This window comes from Vombatus ursinus, unplaced genomic scaffold, assembly GCF_900497805.2.
Source record: "Vombatus ursinus unplaced genomic scaffold, bare-nosed wombat genome assembly UNPS02012179.1, whole genome shotgun sequence".
Taxonomy (NCBI): domain Eukaryota; kingdom Metazoa; phylum Chordata; class Mammalia; order Diprotodontia; family Vombatidae; genus Vombatus; species Vombatus ursinus.
This window is the reverse complement of record NW_020951957.1, coordinates 6774883-6783479: the sequence shown is the minus strand read 5'-3', so window position 1 is coordinate 6783479 and position 8597 is coordinate 6774883. Positions and strand designations below refer to the sequence as shown.

At 38.9% G+C, this 8597-nt stretch overlaps 1 pseudogene; it reads left to right on the top strand.

The window, feature by feature from the left end:
- The first annotated feature begins 586 nt into the window (after positions 1 to 586).
- Positions 587 to 1812, top strand: LOC114039701 (annotated as a pseudogene).
- The last annotated feature ends 6785 nt before the right edge of the window (positions 1813 to 8597 follow it).

The following is an 8597-nucleotide window of genomic DNA, read 5'->3' as shown; positions in this document are numbered from 1 at the left end:
CAGTGCTTTAAGAGCCACATTTAAGTGTTGGCTATTTTTGCACATAAAATGTGAAGTGAGAAATTGAAGCAATTATTAGAATAAGGTAAGTTTTCCTTTTCTCCCCCCCCCCCATTTTGGAGTTATCATGTTGACCTTATTGGAAAGGGTGTTTCAGGTGCAGTATCTTCTCCCCCCACCTCAATTGTGTTATTTTTAGTCATTATTTCAAAGATTCAGCTGAAGTCTTATTTATCTCATGACATGCATCTAATGCATTAACCATGTGTGATTGGGAAAGCACTAAATGTGAATTTGAGACACCTAATTATAAGTCTAAGTCTAATGTCATCACTTGATAATTTTATAATCCTGCCACTCACTTTATCTTATCAACTCTTTTTTTTTTATTTTTGGTGAGGCAATTCGGGTTAAGTGACTTGCCCTGAGTCACACAGCCAGTGAGTGTTATGTGTCTGAGGGCAGATTTGAACTCAGGTCCTCCTGAATCCAGGACCAGAGGTCTGTCCACTGCATCACCTAGCTGCCCCTCAGCTCAATTTTTTCTTATCTTTAAAATGGGGAAAGCACACACTCACACTCTCACATGCACACACCCTCACACTCTGACAGCCGAGCAAGGAGGGAGAGGGAGCCCACAAGAGTAGCACACAGGGCAGGGAGAACTCCAGGCGTAGTCACCAAGTCATCAAGAGCAATCCAAATTCCACGGCTCAGAATGGCTTCAGGGACTTTTATGATGTTGAGAAGATCTTAGAAAAAAAGGAAGACTAAGAAAGGGAAATGGGAATAGCTCATTAGATAGAAAGATTATGGAAGCAATGAGGACATGTAGAAAACCAAGAGTCATTTACAGCCCTGTGAGAAGTTTATCAATGAGTTTAGTGGACTGCATATGGCAAGAAAGAAGAGGATTAAATCTGGGAGACAGATCAAGACCTCCAAATTCCTAAGAGAAAGTTGAGGAAGTCCTATGGAGAAACTGTCTCATAGACTCAAGTTAGAGAAGAGCAAAGGGAGTTCCCACGCCTGGAAGCAGATAAAGTAAAAAAAAAAAAAAAAAGATTATGCCACAAAACACCAGTCAGTGGGTGGAGCAAGGATGCCAAAACTGTTTCTTACTGAACAGTGACTTGCAAATCATGCCATTATAAAAAGGCACACAGTGGGATGCTGAATGGAGATGCCTGTCATGAGAAGGATGTGGGAAGCTTTGGGGATGACTTGCATTGGCCCCATGTGGATTTGAATGAAGGAGCATGAGGGAGAGCTCGATATGGCCAATGAATGTGAAGTTAGATAGGACTCAGTGGTTGTGAATGGAATCAGGCTATATAGATGTGGTCATGGGTCCACATTGGTTACAAATACATATGCACATATGGAGGCCAAACCATTGAAGCACACATCTGGTCACCGACCAAGGCATATGATGAAACACAAATTCCTGACATATTTCAAGGAACCCAAAGCCAAATTCCATTTTGACCAATGGAGGTCTACACCTGAATGGCCCTGTGAAGAGAAAACTTGAAGGAGGCAAAGTTTATGTCTTTGATAAGAGGCTCAGGTATAGCATCTGTCAAAATGAGAGCAGGTGTTGCTTTTCAAGACATTGTGCTGTGGAAGGAAGAAGGATTCACACACATTCTGTAGTCTAGACAGACTTCTGACAACAATACCCTGACACCAGACATTACGAAGGAAGTGTGGAATGCATTGGAAGTGTTCTGTAATGCCTTAGATTCTTATCACTTACTTGGCACCAACAGAAGAAAAAAGAGGACCAGGATTGCAGAAGCCATAAAGTGACCCACACTGACCAGGGCTCAGGGGACACCTGAACATTACATTCAGGTGATAGTTTAAGGGAATGCAAAGGAACACATTGCCATAGCAGGAGGCTTGGTGGCTGTTTTTTTTTTCTTTAGAAATCTCAGTCCATTCCCAGACTGAGACTGCTCATTTGTGTATCTATTCCTATCCCTCTGCTCATCCCCTTAAAATTCTTCTTTGCAGATGAAAAAATAAAATAAAATGGGGAAAATAGTGCTTGCAGTGCATATTTTAAGGTTGTTGTGAAGAAAGTCCTTTATAAACTGTAACATACTATAGAAATTTTTTTTTAATTTCTTTTACTTATTTTTGTCTGTACAGTATTTTGGCTTCCCTGGCACCTACAAGCTGTTCAAAAGTGTAGAAAAAAGCGTACAGCTCTGTGAGGTAGATAGTAGCTACTTTACGGGAGAATAAGGGGAAAATATCCCACAGCAGGAGGTGTAGCTGGACTGATGAGCTCAGGGATCTGTTGCTCCTAAGAGATGAGGACACATGGCCATTGTGTGATCTGAACTTTGTATCTTTCTCAGTGCCTAGAATGGTGCCCTGCACACATTACACATCTACGCTTGTACTTTAGATTTGGAAAAGACCTTGAAGATCATCTAATTTAGTTTCTTCATTTTAAAGATGACGAAAAAAAGAACTTGTTCAAGTCACACAGTTAGTAAGTGTTGGAGGCAAGATGCATGTCCTCTGATCCTATACCTGGTTTTCTTTCCACTGGTCTATGCCAGAATCAAATTTTTTAACTTTATTTCGATAATCTAAGGATTTGTCTATATGACTCTAAGGCTGTCTGTCAATAAATATTCAAGTGTCTACTACAGTGCTAGGTACTGTGCTAAGTACCAGGGCTATAAAGAAAGGCTAAAGATAATCCCTGCTCTCAAAGAGCTAATGGATGAGACAACATGCAAAACACAACAAAAACAAAACCATGTACACGTGAGTTTTATACAAGAAATATTGTGGGGTGGGGGGATCAACATTAGCATTAAAAAGAATCAAGAAAGGCTTCCAGTAGAAAGTTGGATCTTAGGAATTGAAGGAAACTAGAGACAAAAAGAAGGGGAAACTACCTAAAAGTCTACCCCACTGTTCTCAGTCAGCTCTAATGATTAACATATATATAACAAAGCTTATTGGATACACAGTGATCCAATAATCAATGAGGATAATTAGAACCACTCTAAATTACCCATATGGACAAATTTTGAATTACTGTTTTTTCCTGTCTTGCTGACCTTGGCTGAGAACTTTGGAATAGATGATGGTTAGATTTCCAGAATAAAGTTCATATTCAGATACAACAGAGTGCCTATTGGCTATGTTTAAGTATATCCCTTTATTCCAAAAGAATTCTAACTCCTTCAAAATTTAGCCTTATCTAACTTGCCCAAGATTGATGCATTTCAAAGAAGCCCTAGTTCTCTTTGTCTCTATCAGCATAAAGCTACACATTCCCTAACATGTGCAGGCTGGTTGCCTGGGTTGCATTTTCTTCAAACCATGCCAAAGCAGAAACCTGGGATCCTAGTAAGATGGAATAACTATATCTTATCTTGTCTGAGTCTCCTCTAAATTAGTTCATATACTATCAATAAACATTTTAATTATGTCACCATAGTGTGAGACCTCATTTATGTTCCTTCAAATAGCAAATCAAACTAATATCTTTGTTTGCTTGCTTATTTGCTAAGGTGGCCAGGCAGTCCTCCATGCATATGACACTCCCCTTCCTTTCCACTGCCTCATCGAGTCAGTATTTTCCATCCAAGTACAGCTCAGGTGGCACTTCCACAGGAATCCATTTCTAATCCCCCATTTCATGAGTTATTTTTAGCAATGAAATTACATTTTAGTTGTGTTTTCTATATTTTTATCTGTTTAACTATTTAATTATTGCTTTCTTGAGCAAAATAAAAGTTCTTTGATTATCAGCAACTTTCATTTTTTACTTTAGTATATACTCAATGCTGAGCAACATGTCTGACCCATAGAATAGTATTGTCAATAAATGCTTATTAAATCAAATTGAATCAACATAAACAATGCATAACAAAACAAAAGAAGATAGAAATAAAGTACATTTCATGAAATAAAGATTCAAAATCCAGGATGTAAGAAAGTGTACTGTAGCAGCAAGATAGATTATTTGAACATGAGTATCATCAAAGATAGTGTATCATGGAAGCAAATTTTGTTCACTTCTTATTTGCTCATGTGCTCACTCAGCAGTGTCTAGTCAAGCCTCCCTTTCATGTCTCTTTGCTTTTACCCATATGTTTCCAGAGAACAAATTTCTGTACCTGTTGAAAACAAGAGTTAAGCCCCCTTACTTGTGCACTAACATAGCCTAGTGATGAGTCAGCTTCAGTATAAGCGTAATCTACTTATTCTCTGGCAAAAACGAAGATTCATGCTCAGACCTCTTTAGGAAAGTTCACTCTGACACGTGGTTTCTAGGGGAAATGAGTGTATCATTTATTTAGAACATTATGAAATAAAATCCCCCAATTCTGTTCTACTTGACATTTCACATTTTGATGAAACTCATAATTTTAATAATATGACTTGTATTTTTTTCCTATGAAAATAAGCTTCTAAAAGTCTAGCCAGAGCTTATGACCCTAAATCATTATAATTGCATCACCAGTTTGCAATATGGTTGACAAAGTATCAGATAGCCTAAAGCCAAAAGATGTTCATGTTACATTTTAGTGCCAATACAATGAGACAAGGAAGTAGGAGGATGAGAGAAGAATGGACTCATAAAAGGTGTCCTTAATTGTTTGAGGTTTTGCCTAGAAGTACTATTCTCATAACTTTGTTAGAAATCTTTAAGCTTTTTCAAAAGCAGAGAAACAGCTCTCTCTCGGCCCATCCCCTCAAAAAACAAATCTTATAATAACCAAATGGGGCTTCAATAATGGGTTTCATATTTTACTATTATTCTGTTGTAATAAACAACATTGTTAGAATAATCGCTTGACAAAACTGATATGAAATAGTAGCATCTTGTTGAATATTAACAAATTTCTTAAAAAAAAAGAAAAAGAAAAAAAATTGTCCACAAACACATACAAAAGTTTACCTGTAAGGGAAAAAAAAAGATCTGTTCCACATCTTGCTCCAATTATACTGCTTTAACATTAATGTAGATTATTAACATATAACCTCAAATGGGGTGATCCAATTTCTCTTCAGCTTCCCATCTGTAGTCCATTCTCATGAGGGTATGGAACTCATTTGCACAGGAAGGAGACACATTGTAGAGAAGACTGCTTGGCATTCCAGGGACAGCTGGAAGTTGCTGCATTTGGATCTCAGTTCTTCAAAAGTTCCCTAAGCACTACTCCCCTGGCACCATCCTGGGGCATGTTTTCTGGTGCTCTGTGTAAAACGCCTCAGTGATTTGGGGAAATGGAGAAATAGAATAGCTCTGAAATCCTAGGGGACACTTCTCAATCTACTTTATATATGATATGCAAAATTTACAGGTTATGTTTTTAACTATTTGTAGAAATCCTTGATTCCTTCTGCTGTACTCGAACATAAGAGCTTTTTTAAACCTGTATATAGACAAAGTCAATTTTTATGAAACTATTTGTATGTTGTTGTTCTTGTAATTATCTATGACAAATTCTAAATAGACCAGAATTATAGATCAAGCTATACCAGGCCTTAGAGATCATCTAGTCTAATCCTCTAACATTATAGGTGAGATTCACAGAAGTTTAATAACATGCTCAAGGTTATGCAAGTATTAAATGTCAGAGGTTGTATTTGAACCTAGGTTCACAGACTACAGAGTCAATGATCTTTGTACTATATCTTACTACTTCCCCTACAAAAACAGATCATGTATTGGAGGATTAAATTATGATCTTGTTTTTTAGTCATTCAGTCATGTCTGATTCTTTGTGACCCTGGGGACCATACTATCCATTGGATTTTCTTGACAAAGATATTGAAGTTGTTTGCCATTTCCTTCTCCTGTAGTTTAAGGCAAACAGAGGTTAAGTGCCTAAGACTAAATTTAGGAAAGTGTGTGTGTGTGTGTGTGTGTAGGACCAGAGAAGGACTTTCTAGATTACAGGTGCTTGGAAATACCCTAGAAGCTTAGCTCTGGCTGAAATGACACTGAATGGGTTTTAACAGGAGTAAGGGAGAAGGGTAAGGAAAGGGAATAGAGGAAAGCCATACCTTTTATGACAGGAAAATCACAAATAGGACATAGCATATTACAGTGGAAAGAGCAATACTCTGGAGTTAGCAGAACTCTGAAATGTCATATATATGTGAGATATTGGGCAATTTAAACCTCCCTGGGCCTTCTTCCTGGGAGAAGTTGGAATTGGTTGGTTTTGGGGTCCCTTCTAGCTGTAGAGTTTTGAATCTATGATTTTAGAGTCGGTGAGAGGAGGGCAGGGTCCAACAGAGGTCCTGTAGTCCAACCTATGCCCTAACAGACATCCCCTGTACAATATTCCTGACAAATAGTCATCTAGCCTCTTCCTGAAGACCTCCACTGAGGAAGCCCCTTCCACTTTTGGACAGCTCAAATTGTTAGGAAGCTTTGGCTCACTGTGAATTGTAATCTGCTTCTCTGTAACTTTCACACACTGCTCCTGGTTCTGTCTTCTGGGGCTAAGAAGATCAAGTCTCATCCTTCTTCCAAGTGACACCCCTGAAAATACTGAAATGTAGTACCTAATAGAGCCTTCAAGTCTTGAGGCTACATGAGTGTTACTTCAACCAGTGCTTATATGACACAATCTCTTGTCCTGTTAACATCTTGTTCTTCCTCTTCTTATCCTCTCCAGTTTCTCAACAAGCTACTTTAAACTGTGCCACCCAGAACTGTACTTAATACACAAGACACCATGTAGGACAGAGCTGATCAGACTAGTCTACTACCTTAGGCTCAATATTGAAATTAAGTGAAAAATTCATAGAAGATATAGGAGTTAACAAACAGAGTTTTACTTAGCCATAGGAGGGGGAGGCTAGTCAGAGGAAAGAAAGGATTTTCCATGAGGATTCACCTGATTCAGGTGAATACTACTTTTTGATGCCACTGTTTATCATATTGCTACTATGAGGTCTTAAGTCTGAGGGAAGAGCTTGTCTTAGTTGCTTTTGTGCCCAGGAAATCAAAAAGTTTGGTCACTGGCCCTAGCCTTACCCCATGAGTCAATTAAACCTCAACGACCTTTTCTGTACCTCTTAAGGAAAAACAAGCCTAATCTGTATGGGACTAGGCCTTAGGATATTGCTCCTACAGCATGGGGTTTGTTGATTTTATCTGGTATGTAGTATATCTAAGTAGAATGTAAAAATGTCCTTAAATCTGGATTGTGGGAGGAAGCCTCCCTTGGGGGTGAGGAGTGATTACATATTGATATAGGATTTGATTTTCATTTTGGGAATAATAGAAAAGATTAAGGGCTTACTATGTGCTATATAGTGTGTTAATCTTCAAGGACACAAATACAAAAAGCAAGACAGCCTTTGCCCTCAAGGAACTCAGATTTTAATAAGGGAAGATAATGCAAATGGTGGAATGGTGACAAGGAAGGGGTATCATGATCAGTCATGTGTCAAAGATGATAAGTAGAATTATAGGATAATTCCACTCTGCTCCTAAGCTCACAGTCACACATTTATGTTTCTGGAACTTGTCCCTTGCTCCTTATACATGTGAGGCCCCCTGTTCCCTCATGGCCACTCCTCTCTGCCCTGGAACTGTGATCTGGCGCTGGATAGTGGGTAACAGAGCTGCCAGATGGCACCATTCCTGTTCCCAGTGCTAGTATGGGAGTCACCTGGGACCCTTTTATGCTGGGGCACTTCCTCCTATGTTATTCAAATCCTTTGCCATCCCTGAGCACTGAGAAATTTCTCACCACCACTGTTCCTCCTGCCACCCAGTTGATTTTTACCCTCTTCTGGACCAGTCCTCACCCTAGTGTCCACAAACTTCTCTATCTATCTTCCTCAACTACCCTGTACTGGAGAAATGACTCTCTGTGACTTACTCTTGGCTTTCCCGATCAGAATTCAGGCTGGTGTGCTATAGGTTTTTGTGAAGGAGGTTGTGAAAGAAGTAAGGCAAAAATATCAGCCCTCCCTGGGCCATCTTAATTCACTACCACCACCCCCCTTTGTCAATTAATTAATTGACATGTCCAAAATAGTAGTGTGGACTTAATTAATGTCCCCAGAACTAGACATAGAAAGCTAGAGCATTGATGGTCAAAAGCTAGAGAGGGGAGGCCGCAGAGTGGCCTAGCATAAAAAAGGCAGTTTGGCAAATTGAGTCAACCAGAACACTTTCCATTTCTATCTTTGTATCCCTAGTACCTAATACAATGTTGTGCATCTAGCAGGTACAGAATGAAGAACTGGATTTATTTGAACTTGACTTTGTAGAGGAAAATGGAACCTTGCAAGCCAAATATCTTTCATGTCTATATTAAGGTAATAAGAGATCCCTTGATAGATGCATTCATGGAGTAAGTTTTATTCAAAGATCCTCTGCTTAAATCAAGTAAGGGATAAAACAGGGAGACATGCTTACAAAGGTCAATTCTACCTCTGCATTAGAGGATGTATTGTGTAGGATTGAAAGGGAAGAGGGATTCCTAACAGATAGTACAGTCTTCTAGATACTCTTCTTGGTATGTGACACTATAATGATCATATCAAGTTCCCTCTACCTCCAAGGATACAGAGTATCCTCCATGAAGTCT